We start from the raw sequence: 17,258 nt of genomic DNA, 5'->3' as shown, positions 1-17,258 counted from the left end.
AAGCCATGGGAAGCAACTATGGACCTCACATGACTTGACTAATTCTCCTGCTACAGGATAACTGGAGCAAATGGAGTTCATGAAGCTATTTAGCACAAATACATGCACACTGAAGAACATACTCTCCTGTTCCAAATCTTTTCCTCCTATTAATCTTTTTAATCTGGTACTTAAACAATTGGGCATTGAATCTCTTGGCTTAAATTTATGGACTTAATCTCCTATGGATAATGTCTCCTGTAGGAATCCTAAAACTGAAAAACAATACCTATATTTTCTTAAACATTGATCCTTGAAGCATTTAAGTGTAAATCTAATTCCTCTGTGAATTCCCAGCATGCCATTCCAAGGACGATTATAAGAGCTTAAAAACTTGTTTACTCTTTTTTTTTCTTTTTCTTTTTTTTTCTTTTACATCTATTACAGATTCCTCCAGGACATTACCTTTGAAGCTGTAAGATATTGTGTTTTGTACTGATACAAATAACTGCAAGGAGTTCTAAGCACAGATATAGTGACTTTTTCCTACATTTCTTTCTGTTTATTTGGTACCCAGGGCACTGGTTATGTAGGTTAAATAGTGTCATCCGGGGTGTTTCTGTACCAGCTAAAGCAGAAGTATTTTGATTTTTAGTCCATAAAGACAGCTACAACTTATTAACAATGCAATGTGTCATAGCCCAAGACAACAAGATAAGAAGCAGTAATAAAAGTCTACGAGACTGGCCTTGACACTTAGAAATTAATCAACAGGAGGATAAGTAAGAATCTCAATGTCTTGATCATAGATCTAGAGCTGGAAGGCTTCTCAGAGGTGCTCTAGTCTAGTCCAACCCCCTCCTATTTATTTGAGGAAAATGAGGCTCAAGCAAGTTAAGTGACTTTACCAAAGTCTAATAAAAGTAATAAATCTTAATGGTGGGGTTGGAATGGGTTTTCTAAACAGTTAAGTGCTGAAAACCAAATATGTTAAATAAATAAATTGCATTTTAAAAAAAAAGAATAAAGATTATTAAACCCTTAAAAAAATAAAAAATAAAAAAAAATTTTTATTTATTTTATTCTGAACTTTTAAAAATTTTAAGTATTTTTATGTACAGGAAACAGTTCTATTAATAGTTTAAGAAATAAAAAAGCATTTCCATAACATAATAGAGTAGAAAAAAAAGTGATTGTACATGAAACCGCAAATCTATTATACACAACTTGCTATCCTTTTAATATATAATAAAGTTATCATGTAACTTTCCTTTCCCCCGCTTTTTTTCCCCTTCACTGTACCCCCAACAAAAAAAAAATGGAAGCTCATTGAGAGTAGGTTTCACAATTCATTCTTGGTATTTGTATCCCAAATTTCTAGTGCAGTACACATAATAGGCAATTAATAAATGATTGATTGATGTGAATGTAAGTTATGATTGGTCAGGGTTTACTAATTCTGACAGCATCTTTCTGAAACTCCTCCATAGGAACAAATGTATAAATCACAGAAAGAAAAGAAAACCACTTATATAGCACAAAGGTAATACAAAAGAGAAAAGAGTAACATAAAATAATACAGAGAGAAGGGGAAACTACATTTTAAATTAGCCAGAATCATATAGAGAATCCGGAAATAGGAAATTCAGATTGTTCCTATTCATTTCCTCTTCTAATAAAGAAACCTCTACCTCTTACCTCATTCTCCTGCATTCATTGTGCTCATTAACATTCTAAGAACCCAAGAGTCTAAGGCTGAATCTGTTCCTCTATTCTTAGCCTTAAGTGAACATGGAGAAGGGAAATTGGTCAAGGAAAGAGATTTATTCATTTTGATAAGACATAAAACAAAAGCTTCCTTGTGAGTTTGTGATCTACCAACACACTAATCTCAATCATTCTCCAATTTCTGGGCATACTCCCTAAATTTCAGGGTTTGAACTACCAGAAGAATATAATTCCTGCAAATCATAGTTTTACATAGGGCAAATCCAATGCTGTGGGAATCTGCATCCAAAAATTCAGTCATTTCATAGCCTACCCTCTGAGTCACATCCCTGCCCTTGGTATCATCTTAGTCACTCTGACCATTCCCATAAATTTAGGTCCATGCTTCATGTGTAAAAGAGTACATTACACAGTCCCCAGATATTCAGGGGCCAGAAAAACATAACAAATAAAATAATACTAGCCAACCACCAACAACAACCTCCCCCCCACTCCCGTCAAAAAAAGGAATACTGTTGACAACTTAATACCAGGGGGAAATGCTTATTTATTTTTTTTTATTTTTTATTTTTTAAATTTATTTATTTAACATATTTAGTTTTCAGCATTGATTTTCACAAGAGTTTGAATTACAAATTTTCTGCCCATTTCTACCCTCTCCCCCACTCCAAGATGACATATATTCCGGTTGCTCTGTTCCCCAGTCAGCCGTCCCTTCTGTCACCCCACTCCCCTCCCATCCCCTTTTCCCTTCCTTTCTTGTAGGGAAAGATAAATTTCTATGCCCCATTGCCTGTGTATCTTATTTTCTAGTTGCATGCAAAACCCTTTTTTTTTATTTTTCAACATCTGTTTTTAAAACTTTGAGTTCCAAATTCTCTCCCCTCTTCCCTTCCCACCCACCCTCCCTGAGAAGTCAAGCAATTCAACATAGGCCACATGTGTACCATTATGTATGGTATTCCCTCCTCAGGCCAAATTTGATGAGAGCAAGATTCACTCATTCCCCCCTCACCTGCCCTCTACCCTCCTCCCACAGAACTGCTTCCTCTTGCCACCTTTATTCGAGATACTCCACCCCATTCCATCTCTCCCTATCTTCCTCTCTCAATATATTCCTCTCTCATCCCTTAATTTGATTGTATTTCTTTTAGATATCTTCCCTTCTTCAACTCACCCTGTGTCCGCTCTCTCTCTCTCTCTCTCTCTCTCTCTCTCTCTCTCTCCATATATATATATATATATATATATATATATATATATATATATATATATATATATATATATATATATATATATATATATATATATACATATATATATACATACATATATACATAAATACACGTTTACTTATATATATACATAAACATATATATATATATGCATATTCCCTTCAGCTTCCCTAATACTGAGGTCTCATGAATCATACATGTCATCTTTCCATGTAAGAATGTAAACAAAACAGTTCAACTTTAGTAAGTCCCTTGCAATTTCCTTTTCTTGTTCTTTTTCTTGATTACCTTTTCATGCTTCTCTTGATTCTTGTGTTTGAAAGTCAAATTTTCTACTCATCTCTGCTCTTTTCACTGAGAAAGCTTGAAAGTCCTCTATTTTATTGAAAATCCATATTTTGCCTTCGAGCATTATACTCAGTTTTGCTGGGTAGGTGATTCTAGGTTTTAATGCTAGCTCCATTGACCTCTGGAATATCATATTCCAAGCCCTTCGATCTCTTAATGTAGCAGCTGCCAGATCTTAGATTATTCTGATTGTCTTTCCACAATATTCAATTTGTTTCTTTCTGGCTGCTTGCAGTATTTTCTCCTTGATCTGGGAGTTCTGGAATTTGGCGACAATATTCCTAGGAGATTTCTTTTTGGGATCTATTTGAGGAGGCGATCGATGGATTCATTCAATTTCTATTTTGCCCTGTGGCTCTAGAACATCAGGGCCATTCTCCTTGATAATTTTTTGGAAGATGATATCTAGGCTCTTTTTTTCATCATGGCTTTCAGGTAATCCAATAATTTTTTAATTATCTCTCCTGGATCTATTTTCCAGGTCAGTGGTTTTTCCAAGGAGAAATTTCACATTGTCTTCCATTTTTTCATTCTTTTGGTTCTGTTTTATACTATTTTGATTTCTCATAAAGTCACTAGCTTTCACTTGCTCCAATCTAATTTGTAAGGTAGTATTTTCTTCAGTGGTCCGTTGGACCTCCTTTTCCATTTGGCGAATTCTGCCTTTCAAGGCATTCTTCTCCTCATTGGCTTTTTGGAGCTCTTTTGCCATTTGAGTTAGTCTATTTTTTAAGGTGTTCTTTTCTTCAGTGTATTTTTCAGTATTTTTTGGGTCTCCTTTAGCAAGTCATTGACTTGTTTTTCATGGCTTTCTCGCATCCTTCTCATTTCTCTTCCCAATTTTTCCTCTACTTCTCTAACTTGCTTTTCCAAATCCTCTTTGAGCTCTTCCATGGCTTGGGACCAGTTCATGTTTTTCTTGAAGGTTTTTGGTGTAGGCTCTTGCACTTTGTTGACTTTTTTAGGCTGTATGTTTTGGTCTTCTTTGTCACCAAAGAAAGAATCCAAAGTCTGAGACTGAATCTGGGTGTGTTTTCACTGCCTGGCCATATTCCCAACCAACTAATTTGACCCTTGAGTTTTTCAGGGAGGTATGACTGCTTGTAGAGTAAAGAGTTCTATGTTCCACATTTGGGGGGGATGTGTCAGCTCTGCCACACCAGCACTCCTCGTTCCCCAAGAACCCCCAACCTGGACTGGGCTTAGATCTTCCGCAGGCTGTGCCCTCTTGCTCTGATCTGCCACTTAATCCCTCCCACCAGGTGGGCCTGGGGCTGGAAGCAACTGCAGCTGTAGCTGCCCCACCTCCGCTGCCCCAGGGGCAGTGGCTGAACCTCGAACTCCTTCCACTCCTGCAGCTTTTCCCACTAACCCTCTCCGCTGTCTTTGGTGTTTGTGGGTTGAGAAGTCCAGTAACTGCCGCAGCTCACTGATTCAGGGCCCTAGGGCCCGCTCCCCTGGCTCCTGGTCTGGTTGGTCCTCGCCGCCCATGCTGGGCTCTGCTCTGCTCCGCTCGGCTCCCAGCTCCCAGCTCCCAGCTCTGTGTGGGATAGACCTCACCCAGAGACCATCCAGGCTGTCCTGGGCTGGAGTCCTGCTTCCCTCTGCTGCTTTGTGGGTTCTGCAGTTCTAGAATTGGTTCAGAGCCATTTTTTATAGGTTTTTGGAGGGACTCAGTGGGGAGCTCATGCTACTCACTGCTTTCCAGCCACCATCTTGGCTCAGAAATGGTTAATTATGGTCATAGGCACTCTATAGTCCCTTTCTGTTCCCTTCCATTGCCTGTCTGCCTGTTTCCCTTTCCTCGGGATGCCTAACATACCTCATAAACACAATCTTTTCTCTAAGATATAGCTGTACCATTATCTTCTACTTGAAGTTCTTTAAATATCCCAAGCATAGTACTTTCCCTCCTTAATTAATTGTTTTGAATTATTATGTCTGTATATTTGTTTCTTGATCTTGTATTTTTACTAGATAGATCTGGATATAGATATTTAGGGTTGGGGTGAGAAGTTTTATGTATAAAGAGTAAAATATCATACAAAATATAAGAGAGGTATTTGTGTGTACTGATGTGAAGGGGGAGGGAGGGAAGGAGTGAGAGAGGGGGGAAGGAGGGAGGGAGGGGGAGAGAGAGAGAGAGAGAGAGAGAGAGAGAGAGAGAGAGAGAGAGAGAGAGAGAAAGAGAGAGAGAGAGAGAGAGAGAGAGAGAGATTGAGAGAGAGATGTCCTTGTTTTCTCCCCCACTAAAATATGTGTTTTTTAAGTGGAGATTTTCATTCTCTACATTTATATTCCCAGGATTGGTCAGGGTTTACCAATTCTAACAACATCTTTCTGGAACTTCTCCGTAGGAACACATATGTAAACCACAGAAAGAAAAGAAAACCAGTTATAGCACTAGCGTAAGAAAGAGGACCCAGTACATAGTGGTAATTGCTTGTTGATTGATTCACAGATCACTTTTTTGTTCCACATTTTGTTCCATCATTCAAGGCAGACATCCTTAGAGCCTAACATTATAAGTATCATTGGTGTTACCTACATTATATGTACATACAGTAGGGCAAAGATAAGCTCTTGCTAAATATGTTAAATAGGTGGGACAGAGATGCAACTTCTGCATAGCTCTACCTTTCTTCATTTCATCTCATAAATCTTAGAGTCCTCATATAGGGTTTTATGAAGGTCATTTCTCATTGTAAATTTATTTCCCAACCACACAAGAAATAAATTGACTTTGTTATGGGTAACCTTCTTAACTGCTTCATCTGAAGGAAATGAAACATCCCAGATTTAACCTTGCCATCAGGACTGTCACATTCCAAATTGGTAACTTTTTCTCATAATGAATATGCTATGTGAATAATGTTTCTACTGTTTAAAAGCATACCTCATAGTAATGATGACACAATATGCCTACAACAATTTGTAATGCTTTGAAGCTTCCCCATATTACCTTTAAAGCAAGAACAAATTTTCTTTCAAAGAATTAAAAAAAACATGAAAAAACTGTCACACTTGACATTTTTGGTGTGGAAGTGATTTGGCCATGCATTAACAGGATATCCATGCATGGAATGGCCAACATATTTAGACAAATTGCACTGCTGCTATTAATATATAAAGCAAATTGTTCTATGTTTAGCAGAACTGAGGTCCAACTTAGTCATGAGATTTGCCTCTACATAACATTTCTGGAAGCAGAGGAGCATTTTATCATGCTTAAAAATCAAGTTTAAAGTTAAAAGATTGATGATTAAACAACATTTTTTATTAAAACTTTTTAGTTTGTAATTTCCTGCTTGTGTCATCTCAGAGGCAGCAGTAATAAAGGGTAGCCATGTCTTCATGCGTTATTCCTCCTTATTCAACAGCACAGAAACCTTGTAGTATCCTAGGGCAGACTCTGTCTCTCTTCACTTTCTTGTCCTCTATGTCTCTGCTGTCACTTAGCTGTGACATTTTGGATGCATCACTTTAATTCTTTTATTGTTGTTGTTTTAACAGTATTTTATTTTCCCCAATTACATATCAAGAAAAATTTTAGTATTCATTTTTAATAAGTTAATTTATTTATTTTTAGTTTTCAACACTCGCTTCCATAAGTTTTAAATTTTCTCCCCCTCCACAGGATGGTATGTAGTCTGATATAGGCATTTTATATACATTCCCATTAAACATATTTTCTCATTAGTCATGTTGTATAGAAGAATTAGAATGAATGGGAGCAACCATGAGAAATAAAAACAGAAAACAAAATAAAACAAAAAAAGAAAACAGTCTGTTTCAATCTGCATTCAGATTCCATATTTCTTTTTCTGTATGTGGATGGCATTTTCTCATCTCACACTGTGCCTGTTACTGTGTACAATGTTCTCCTGGTTCTGTTCACTTCACTCAGCATCAGTTCATATAGGTCTTTCCAGGTTTTTCTGAAGTCCACCTGTTCATCATTTCTTATACCATAATACTATTCCATTGCATTAATATACTACAACTTGTTCAGCCATTCCCCAACTGATGGGCATCCCCTCAATTTCTAGTTATTGGCCACCACAAAAGAGCTGCTATAAATATTTTTGTACATGTGGGTCCTTTTTCCAATTTTTATGATCTCTTTAGGATACAGACCTAGAAGTGATATTACTCTGTCAAAAGGTATGAACATTTTTATAGCCCTTTAGGCATAGTTACAAATTGTTCTCCAGAATGGTTCAATCACTTCACAACTCCACCAACAAGAATTAGTATTCCAATTTTCCCACATCTTCTCCAACATTTATCATTTTCCTATTCTATATAGTACTGAAATTAATTGATCTTTGAATGTTTGATAGAATTCACTTGCAAATCCATCTGGCCCTGGAGATTTTTTCCTAGGGAGTTCATTGATGGCTTGTTCAGTTTATTTTTCTGAGATGGGCTTATTTAAATATTTTACTTCCTCTTCTGTTAATCTGGGCAATTTATATTTTTGTAAATATTCATCCATTTCACTAAAATTGTCAAATTTATGGGCATACAGTTGGGCAAAATAACTCCTAATTATTGTTTTAATTTCCTCTTCATTGGCGGCAAATTCACCATTTTCATTTTTGATACTAGTAATCTGGATTTCTTTTTTCTTTTTTTTAATCAAATTGACCAAAGATTTATCAATTTTATTGTTTTTAGTAAAACCAGTTCTTAGTTTTATTTATTAGTTCAATAGTTTTATTAATTTCAAATTTATTAATCTCTCCTTTGGTTTTCAGTATTTCAAATTTGGTATTCAATTGTGCATTTTTAATTTGTTCTTTTTCTAGCTTTTTCAGTTGTATGCCCAATTCATTGATCTCCTCTTTCTTTATTTTGTTCCTGTAAGCATTCAGAGATATAAAATTTGCCCTAAGAAGTGCTTTTGCTACATCTCATAAATTTTGGTATGTTGTCTCATTACTGTCATTCTCTTGAATGAAGTCATTGATTGTCTCGATGATTTGTTATTTGAACCACTTATTCTTGAGGATTAGATTATTTAGTTTCCAATTAATTTTTAGTCTATCTTTCCATGGCCCTTTATTACATATAATTCTATTGTTTCATGATCTGAAAGGATGCATTTAATATTTCTGCCTTTCTGTACTGGATTGTGATGTTTCATGCCCTAGCACATGGTCACCTTTTGTGTATGGTCCATGTACTACTGAGAAAAAGGCATATTCCTTTCTAACCCCATTCAATTTTCTCCAGAGCTCTACTACATCTACCTTTTCTAAAATTTTATTCACCTCTTTAACGTCTTTCTTGTTTATTTTGAGATTAGATTTATCAAGTTCAGAGAAGAAGAGGTTGATCCCCACTGGTATAGTTTTGCTGTCTATTTGTTCCTGTAACTCCCTTAACTTTTCCTCTAAGAATTTGGATGCTAGCCCACTTGGTGCATATATGTTTAGTAATGACATTACTTCATTGTCTTTGGTGCCTTTTGTGATGATATAGTTTTCTTCCTTGTCTCTTTTAATTAGATCTATCTTTGCTTTTGGTTTGTCTGAGATTATGATTGCTACCTCTGCTTTTTTTTTACTTCAGCTGAAGCATAATATATTCTACTCCAGCCTTTTACCTTTACGCTGTGTTTATCCCCCTGTTTCAAATGTGTTTCTTGTAAACAACATATTGTAAGATTATGGTTTTTAATCCATTCTGCTATCCACTTCTGTTTTATGGGAGAGTTCATCCCATTCACATTCACATTTATTATAACTATCTGTGTCTTTCTCTTCATCCTATTTCCACTGCCCTCCTTGTGCTTTTATTTCTCCCTACTCCCTTTCCCTCCTCAAAAGAGTTTTGCTTTTGACCACTGTCATCCTCAATCTTCCCTCCCTTCTATCAGCCCCACTCCCTTTTCTTTCTCTTTTCCCTTACTACTTCTTCCCTCCCTTCTAACCACCTCCTCCCTTTTCTTTCCATTTTCCCTTTTCCCCTCCTACTGCCTGTATGGCAAGTTAGATTTCTATACTTAACTGAGTGTGTTATTCCCTCCTTGAACCAAATCCAATGAGAGTAAAGCTCAAACACTGCTCTTCTCCCTCCCTTCTTTCCCTCTACTATAACATGTTTTTGTGCCACTTTATGTGATGTTATTTACCCATTTCTGCCTCCTTCTTTCCCCTTCTCCCATTACAATCCCTTTTCATTCCATCAGTTAATTTATACCCATACCCTCTGTCTAGGTATATCCCTTTTAAACATCATAATAAAGGTATACTTCCCCATGTATAAGATGCACCTTAATTTTGGGGCCTGAAATTTGAAAAAAAAGTATAATAAAGTTATTGAATTTAAGTTTTATTCATCTGCTCATAGCTTTCAGGCATCTTTTGGGCAAGTCTGGTGCATGTGCGCATGCTTAGTCCATTCCGTTTCATGAACCTGAAGAACCAATTGTGTCCTCCTTTGAAATCAGTAACTTCTCAGCAATTCTTCTTCCCTCATGCTGAACCATCTTTAATGGACACAGGAATTCCAACTGCCCTTTGCTCTTCAATCCATATGTTCAATTCCCTCTCTAAATCAGGCCATTTTGCTGACTTGCCTCTCATGGCCTTCTTCTGCCATGGTGTTTTCTGTAGGGTTTCTTCTTCACATAGCCAGTCTCGGATTGTTTTCTCAGTTGGAGGAGGACCAAACTTATGTTCAGCAGTACAATTTCCATTCACATTTGCAAACTGGATCGCTTTTAACTTGAATTCAGGACTGTACAAAAATCTTTTCTGAGTCATTTCTGGGCAGAACATGGCAAAACGTAACTTAATATACTGGCAACAAATGCAAAACAATAAACACAAAGACAACAAGCGCGAAAAAGTGGGAAGTCCAATTTAAAAAATCTACTACCATTGTATAAGATGCACCCAGTTTTTAGACCCCAGATTTTTTGAAAAGGGGTGTGTCTTATACACGGGGAAATATGGTAATTCTCAAGATTTACTAGTATCATCTTCCCATGTAGGGATATAAACAGTTTGTCCTTACTGAATAACATTTTTTTTCTTTTTCTTTCCTGTTTACCTTTTAGGCCTCTCTTATGTCTTATATTTGAAGATCAAATTTTCCACTGAGCTCTGGTCTTTTCATCAGGAAGGTCTGGAAGTCCCCTATTTCACTGAATGTCCATCTCCTTGCCTGAAGGATTATGCTCAAATTTGCTGGGTAGTTGGTCCTTGATTGTAATGTAAGCTCTTTTGCCTTATGGAATATCATATTCCAAGCCCTCTAATCTTTTAAAGTAGAAGCTTCAAGATCCTATGTGATCCTGATGGTAGTTCATAATATTTGAATTGTTTCTGGCTTCTTAAAGTATTTTATCTGGAATTTGGCTACAATATTCCATGGTGTTTTCAATTCAGGATCTCTTTCAGGTGGTGATCAGTGGATTCTTTTGATAACTGTTTTAGTCTCTGATTCTAGGACCTTGGGGCAGTTTACCTTGATGAGTTTTTGGAAGATACTGCCTAGGCTCTTTTTCTCATCATGGCTTTCCAGGAGACCAATAATTCTTAAATTGTGTCTCCTGTATCTATTTTCTAGGTCAGTGGTTTTTCCAATGAGGTATTTTATGTTTTCTTCTATTTTTTCATCCTTTAGATGTTGTTTGACTGATTCTTGATGCCTCATAGAGTCATTAGGTTCTACTTGCCCAATTCTAATTCTTAACAAATTGTTTTCTTCAGTTACTTCCTTTCCCATTTGACCAATTTTACCTTCTTTTCCCCATCACTGTGATAGGTCTTTCTCATCTTTTCATAAGACATAATTTACCCCATTCTACCTCTCCTTTCCTTCTTCACCTATTGTACTCCTCTTTTTGATCTCTTATTTTTTTGTCATTCCCTCAAATTCGCCTTACCTGTACCCTTTAGCTGTATATATTCTTTATATCTGTACTGTTAGTGATACAATTTTTAAGAGTTACAAGTACCATCTTCCTGTGTAGGGATGTAAACAGGTCTATTTAATCCTTTATGTTTTCTTTTCCCTTTTTTTCCTGTTTATGCTTCTCTTAGATCTTGATATTGGAGGTAAATTTTTTGTTTAGTTCTGGTTTTCACCTTATGAAGTCTTGAAATCCTTCTATTTTGTTGAATGGCATTTTTTTTTTGCTTCCTGTATTATGCTTAATTTTGCTGGGTGAGTGATTCTTGGTTGTAGACCTAGCTCATTTGCCTCCAGAATATCATGTTCTATTATCTCTGATCCTTCACTGTTGGAGTGGCCAAGTCTTTTGTTGTCCTAATTATGACTCCCCAAATATTTGAATTGTTTCTTTCTGGTTGCTTCTAATGTTTTTCTTTTTTTCCTTGACCTCATAGTTCTGAAATTTGGTTATAATGTTCCTTGAGGTTTTATTTTGGGATCTTCTTCCTGAGGTGATGGTGGAGTCTTTCAATGCTTATTCTGCCTTCTGGTTCCAGGATATGAGGTCAGTTTTCCTTGACAATATTTAGAAAAATGTTGTCCAGGCCCTCCTTTTGATTCTGGCTTTCAGGTAGTCCAGTGGTTCTAATATTGTCTCCTGGATCTATTTTTCCAGGTTAGTTGTTTATCCCATGAGGTATTTTACAGGTTCTTCCATTTCTTTTCGTTCTTTTGAATCCATTTGATTGATTAATTGATTTTCTCACAGAGTCATTACCTTCCACTTGCCCAACTTTAACTTTTAAGGTATTGTTTTCCTCAATAAGCTTTCATACTTTCTTTTCCATTTGGTCAAGTGTACTTTTTAAGGAGTTGTTTTCTTCAATGAATTTTTGTATCTGCTTTTCCATTTAGCCAATTCTACTTTTTAAGCAGTTTTCCAAACTATTGACTCTTTTTTTCATAATTCTCTTGCATCACATCCATTTCTTTTCACAATTTTTCTTTTCCTTCTCTTTTATGATTTTTACTTGTTTTTGAGCTCATCCATGAGTTCTTTCTGGACTTGAAACCACTTTCCATTTTTTCTTTGCAGTTTTATCCATAGGTGTTTTGACATTCTTGTACTCTTCTAAGTTTGTGTCTTGGTCTTCCCTGTTGCCATAATAACTTTCTATGGTCAGATTCTTTTTTTGTTTATTTTTTGCCTCTTTACCTTTCTTTTAAAGTTCAGCTCTTCTCACAAGGTGGAAGGGGCACTGTCTCAGGCTTCTTGTTCTGTTGCCTGTAGGGCCTAGTTTTTTGCCTGGTGCTGTGCTCATGTTGCTCTGAGCCCTGTCCCCAGCTTGTGTCTGGTGCAGCATTGAGGGGGTGGGGTGGGCATTGGCTGCCACTTTTGGAGGCTGTAGGGTCCTGTGACCTGAGCTGGTGCTGAGCTGGGGTCGTAGTAGTGTTGTCTGGCATATGCAGATGATTAGGGCAGTGGGGGGCGGAGATTTCCTTTGTTTTCTCAGGCCTGATGCATGCAGAGGGCAGGCCTCTGGAAGCTACCTGTTTGCCCAGGGCTATGCTGAAGTACCATAGGGTTGGCATCTACCTGTTTGCCTAGGGCTGTGCTGTGCATGTGGAGGTCTGGCCACTGGATAATTCCAGTTTACTTGGGGCTATCCTGAAGCACATGATGATTCTCAGAGCTGGAGTCAGCCAGTTCCCCTGGGTATGCTAAGGCACAGAGGGGAGTCCTGGTGTTAGCATTTTCCTGCTCCTCCATACTGGGGCTCAGAATCTCTAGCTGGTTTGCTGAGGTGGGGCTTGTTACTTATTTGCTAGGATACTTTCCATCCCGGACTGTGCTGCCCTTTCACCCAAGTGAGATGGATCTTTCTTGCCAATCTTCCAAGTGGGATAAAAGATTGTTTCACCCCACCTTTTTGCTGGTTCTGCTCTTCCAGGATTTGTTTAGATGCTCTATTTTGTGGTTGTTTAGAAGTGAGTATAGGAGAGTTGAAGAACTTTATTGCTTACTCCACCATCTTGGTTCTCAGAAGTCAATCTTCTAACACTTTAATTCTTTAGGTCTCACTTTTTTTATCTGGAAACTAAAGGCATTTGTCAAAGATTCCTTCCATCAAAAGTTCCATGCTGGTCCCAGGAATCTTGAATTGTATTGCACTTATTATATCCTCCTTGTAATAATTGATATCTGATATCAATTGATATCTGATATCCTGACCCTCTCTGCTAGACTATAAATACCTTAAAGGCAAGGATTTTTTTACCATCATTTCCTATTCCCACCTTTTCATTGAAGCTACCGAGTTTCAGTGTAGATGGTGAATTAATTTGGATAGCTAAATTGATTTCTTCACAAATTTTCTTTACCTCTTCGACCTCTGTAACAGATGTTGACTTATAAATGGCAATCATTTTCATGATGATCTTTCTGTCAATACTTATCGTGAGCAATGAAAGAAAGGTGAGCAAATGTCTCATGAAATGGTGTTTTTTGTTTCTTTGGGGTACATCATAAAACCAACTCTAACTGTTCCTTTAATGTGTTCTCTGAGGAAGACAAACGAGTCATACTTCTTTTTATCTACAACTTCTTTCTTTCTCCTGGTCTTGTTTATAGTAAGACTGTCAAGTTTGATACCATTTGTCTACCCATTGCTCATTGAACAAGAAGCTTGCATCTGCTAAGACAGAGTTTATAAAAATGTCTAAAGTATGTGATTCTTGATTCTCCCTTTGCTTTTTCCATTAGTTGGTCAACCAATAAATCTGGACTATCACAATAACCTCCTAATTCCTCTTCTCCACATCACTTCAATTTATGTCCCATATAGTTGACAAAGTGGTTTTTCACACAGATCTAACTATATCATCCCTCATTCAAGAAACACCACTGGCCCCCAGTGAGTTTAAAACAAAATTCAAACTCAGTTTGGCTTTTAAAACTCCTCACAATCTGGCTTCAGATGAATTTTGCAGAAGTGTTAGAACATTTAGTTGTTTAATCATGTTGGACTCTTCATGATCTCAATGACATCTGTCCATGAGATTTTCCTGGCAAAGATACTGAAGTGTTTTGCAATTTCATTCTCCAAAGGATCATTGATCCAGCGGCAAACAGGCGTTTGTCCAGTGCCACACAGCTAGGGAGTTTGAGGTTGGATCTGAACTCAGTTCTTCCTGACTGAGCCCAGCACTTTATCCACTGCACCACCTAGCTTATGGACATTACTTTCCTTTAATTTCAGACAAACTGGCCTATGTGTTGTTTCTTGTACACAACATTTCTTCCTCCATCTCCAGAGGTATCTAGGTGGCATAATGAATAGAGGACTGCTGACCTGGGCTCAAATCCAGCCTCTGACACATACTATGTGACCCTGGGCAAGTCACATAATCTTGTATACCACAATTTCCTCAACAGTAAAATAAGAATAATAATAGCATTTACCTCCCAGGGTTGTTGTAAGGATGGAACAAGATATTTGTAAAAACTCTTTGCGTAGTGTCTGTCATATAGTAGGCTTTTCATAAATTCTTGTTCCTTCTTTTCCCTTGTATGTTCTTGGGCTCTAGGAACATACTCGCTTATTTTCCCCTTCCAGGCTCAGCTCAGGTACTACCTCCTTCACTATACCCATTGTAACTCATCAAGTTGCTAATATTCTCCCTACTCAGCCAACCTAGAAGTTATCTTATATCTACTTTGTAAGCATGTTGTAATTACCTATATTGCTATTGTTTTCCCCAATAGAATTTAAGGTCCTTGAGGTCAGGAATTATTTTATTTTTTATTTTTGTAACCTCAGCACTAAGCATCTTGCTTGCCACATAATGGGCCCACAAATAAAAAGAACGCTTCATTTTGAAATTTTAACTTAAATGTATAAGTTAGCAGTTTTTACACTAAAAATGCAGGAGATGACCCAAGACCTTTTTCCTTTTTCAAATTATCCTCAAACACTAAATATAACAAAATAACATTATTAATCTATCAATTATCAGTTTATTAAGTGATAACTTTTAATAGGGAAACTAAATGCTAGTGATAGGTGAAAACAAAACAAAACAAAAGAAAAAAAACAAATACAGTCTCTGACCTCCAAAAGCTTGTATTTTAACAGATGGAGTGGGTTAGGACTAAATATTTATAACAAAGTTGGCAAAAGTATTGGGCCTGGAGTCAGCAAAGCCTGAGTTCAAATATGACCTCAGTTATGAGCTGTGTGATTCTGGGCAAGTCACTTATACTGTCTCTGCCTTATTTTCCTCATCTGCAAAATTTAGAAAATAATATCATCTACCTCCCAGGAATGTTGTGAGGATCAAATGAGATAATATTTTTAAAGTGCTTTGCAAACCTTTATTCACTATGTAAATGGTAGCTATTAGAGTTATAATTATTATTATTTAGTACTAGAAGGAGCCTCAGAAATCATCACCTAGTCCAACCTTCTAATTCTACAAATTAGGAAATTGTTGCCCAGAGGCCCATGGTCATAAAGGCACTTAGTATAGAGATTGTAGAAAGAATAATATTCTCTGATTCCTCACCTAGGATTTTAAAGAAAGGAGTAAAGTTGTGCAGACTGCTCATTGCTTCCATATTATTTTCTGTAAAAGAGCATATTGATGCACAGCAAAGAAATGCCTCATATGTTAAGAATTAATAGAAAAATGACATGTTATCTATTATGGCCCCAGTTAGTAAATTAAATTTTCTATAATGATTCAAGTAAAATAGATCCAAGTTAATTTTTGATGGCTTGAACATTAAATTTTGAATCCTATTAGCCTTTGTGTAATAAAAACATCTTGCCTACGAACTATTCTTTTTTTCCCCTCTCTTAGCAACTGTTAGTAGAGATTTTTGGAAGAAGTTGCATATTTTTCATCAAAGAATGAAGAATATGTGAAATAAAATTGACCATGTCAAGAATTAACAACTTAAATACTTTCTTTATAGTATGTAATTTAGGGATGTAGTTTCTTGGATTGAACACTGAAAAAAAGGCAGGAGGCCTAAATTTTCTACATATGACTGATAGTGTTATGTTAGACACTGAGATACCTTATTTAACTAACTCTATTCCTTAGATTTCTTAATTTTCTTCGTGACCTATGAAGTAATTTTATCATTACTGTAAAGTGGTTTGAATCTTAAGGAAACAGATGCTTATACGTGGGGAGATGATCAAAATCTTGTGTTGGCTAAAATACCAAAAGTCAGGGGGATTTTTCCTGATACAGATGCAAAATAATAGCCTCATTTCATTTAGCTGCATTCGCCTGCCAGTCAAAGATGATCTTCGAAGCAAGCCTCACAATTGTAAGGATTTAGGGGACACTGGCTCATAGGGGTTGGGTATCCTTAATCTATGAACGTGGAATCTACGGCACTCAAACTAATAAACATTATCTGGGAGACTACCGCTAGCGTTTCTTATTTCACTGCCTAGGGGTAGTAGTCTATAGAGTCAGTCACTTATGTGATCATTGGCTTTATAAGGACAGTACTTACCTGTGAGATATGCCAGAGCTCCCCTTCTTTACAGGGCAGCAGGACAATGGAGTTACATAATAACTAGCTAATCAGAAGGACTTTTGAGGCTCAGAGGTGCTTGACATACTAGTGATCCATTGAGAGTAGATTCTAGCCTAATTTGAGATTCCTGCAGCTGCTAGAAGCCACAGAACAAGCCTTGACCAGCAGCTGCAGACTTGAGACCTCACTCAAGGCTTTCCAAACATCCTGTTCCTTGGCTCATTGTGTCTACAGATGTCTTCTCCCTTAACCCCCGTTCCCCACTTGAAAACCTTTAGAAACTATTAATATCTCACCCCTTTTCTGCTCCTCTTTGAGTAGCTGAGAATTCCCTTCTCTCTATTCTCCCTGCACAAGCTCTTCTCAGACAATAAACACTTCTATAACTTTTTTAACCTGTGATCAGACTCTGGCTCATTTCGGGGGTCCCTTCTGGACCCAGGAGGTTCTTCCATTAACACTTACTAATAAAACATCACCTAAAAGAATGCAGCAGGCTTATA

The sequence above is a fragment of the Trichosurus vulpecula genome, chromosome 7, assembly GCF_011100635.1.
Source record: "Trichosurus vulpecula isolate mTriVul1 chromosome 7, mTriVul1.pri, whole genome shotgun sequence".
Lineage (NCBI taxonomy): Eukaryota > Metazoa > Chordata > Mammalia > Diprotodontia > Phalangeridae > Trichosurus > Trichosurus vulpecula.
Note: the sequence above shows the minus strand (reverse complement) of the source record.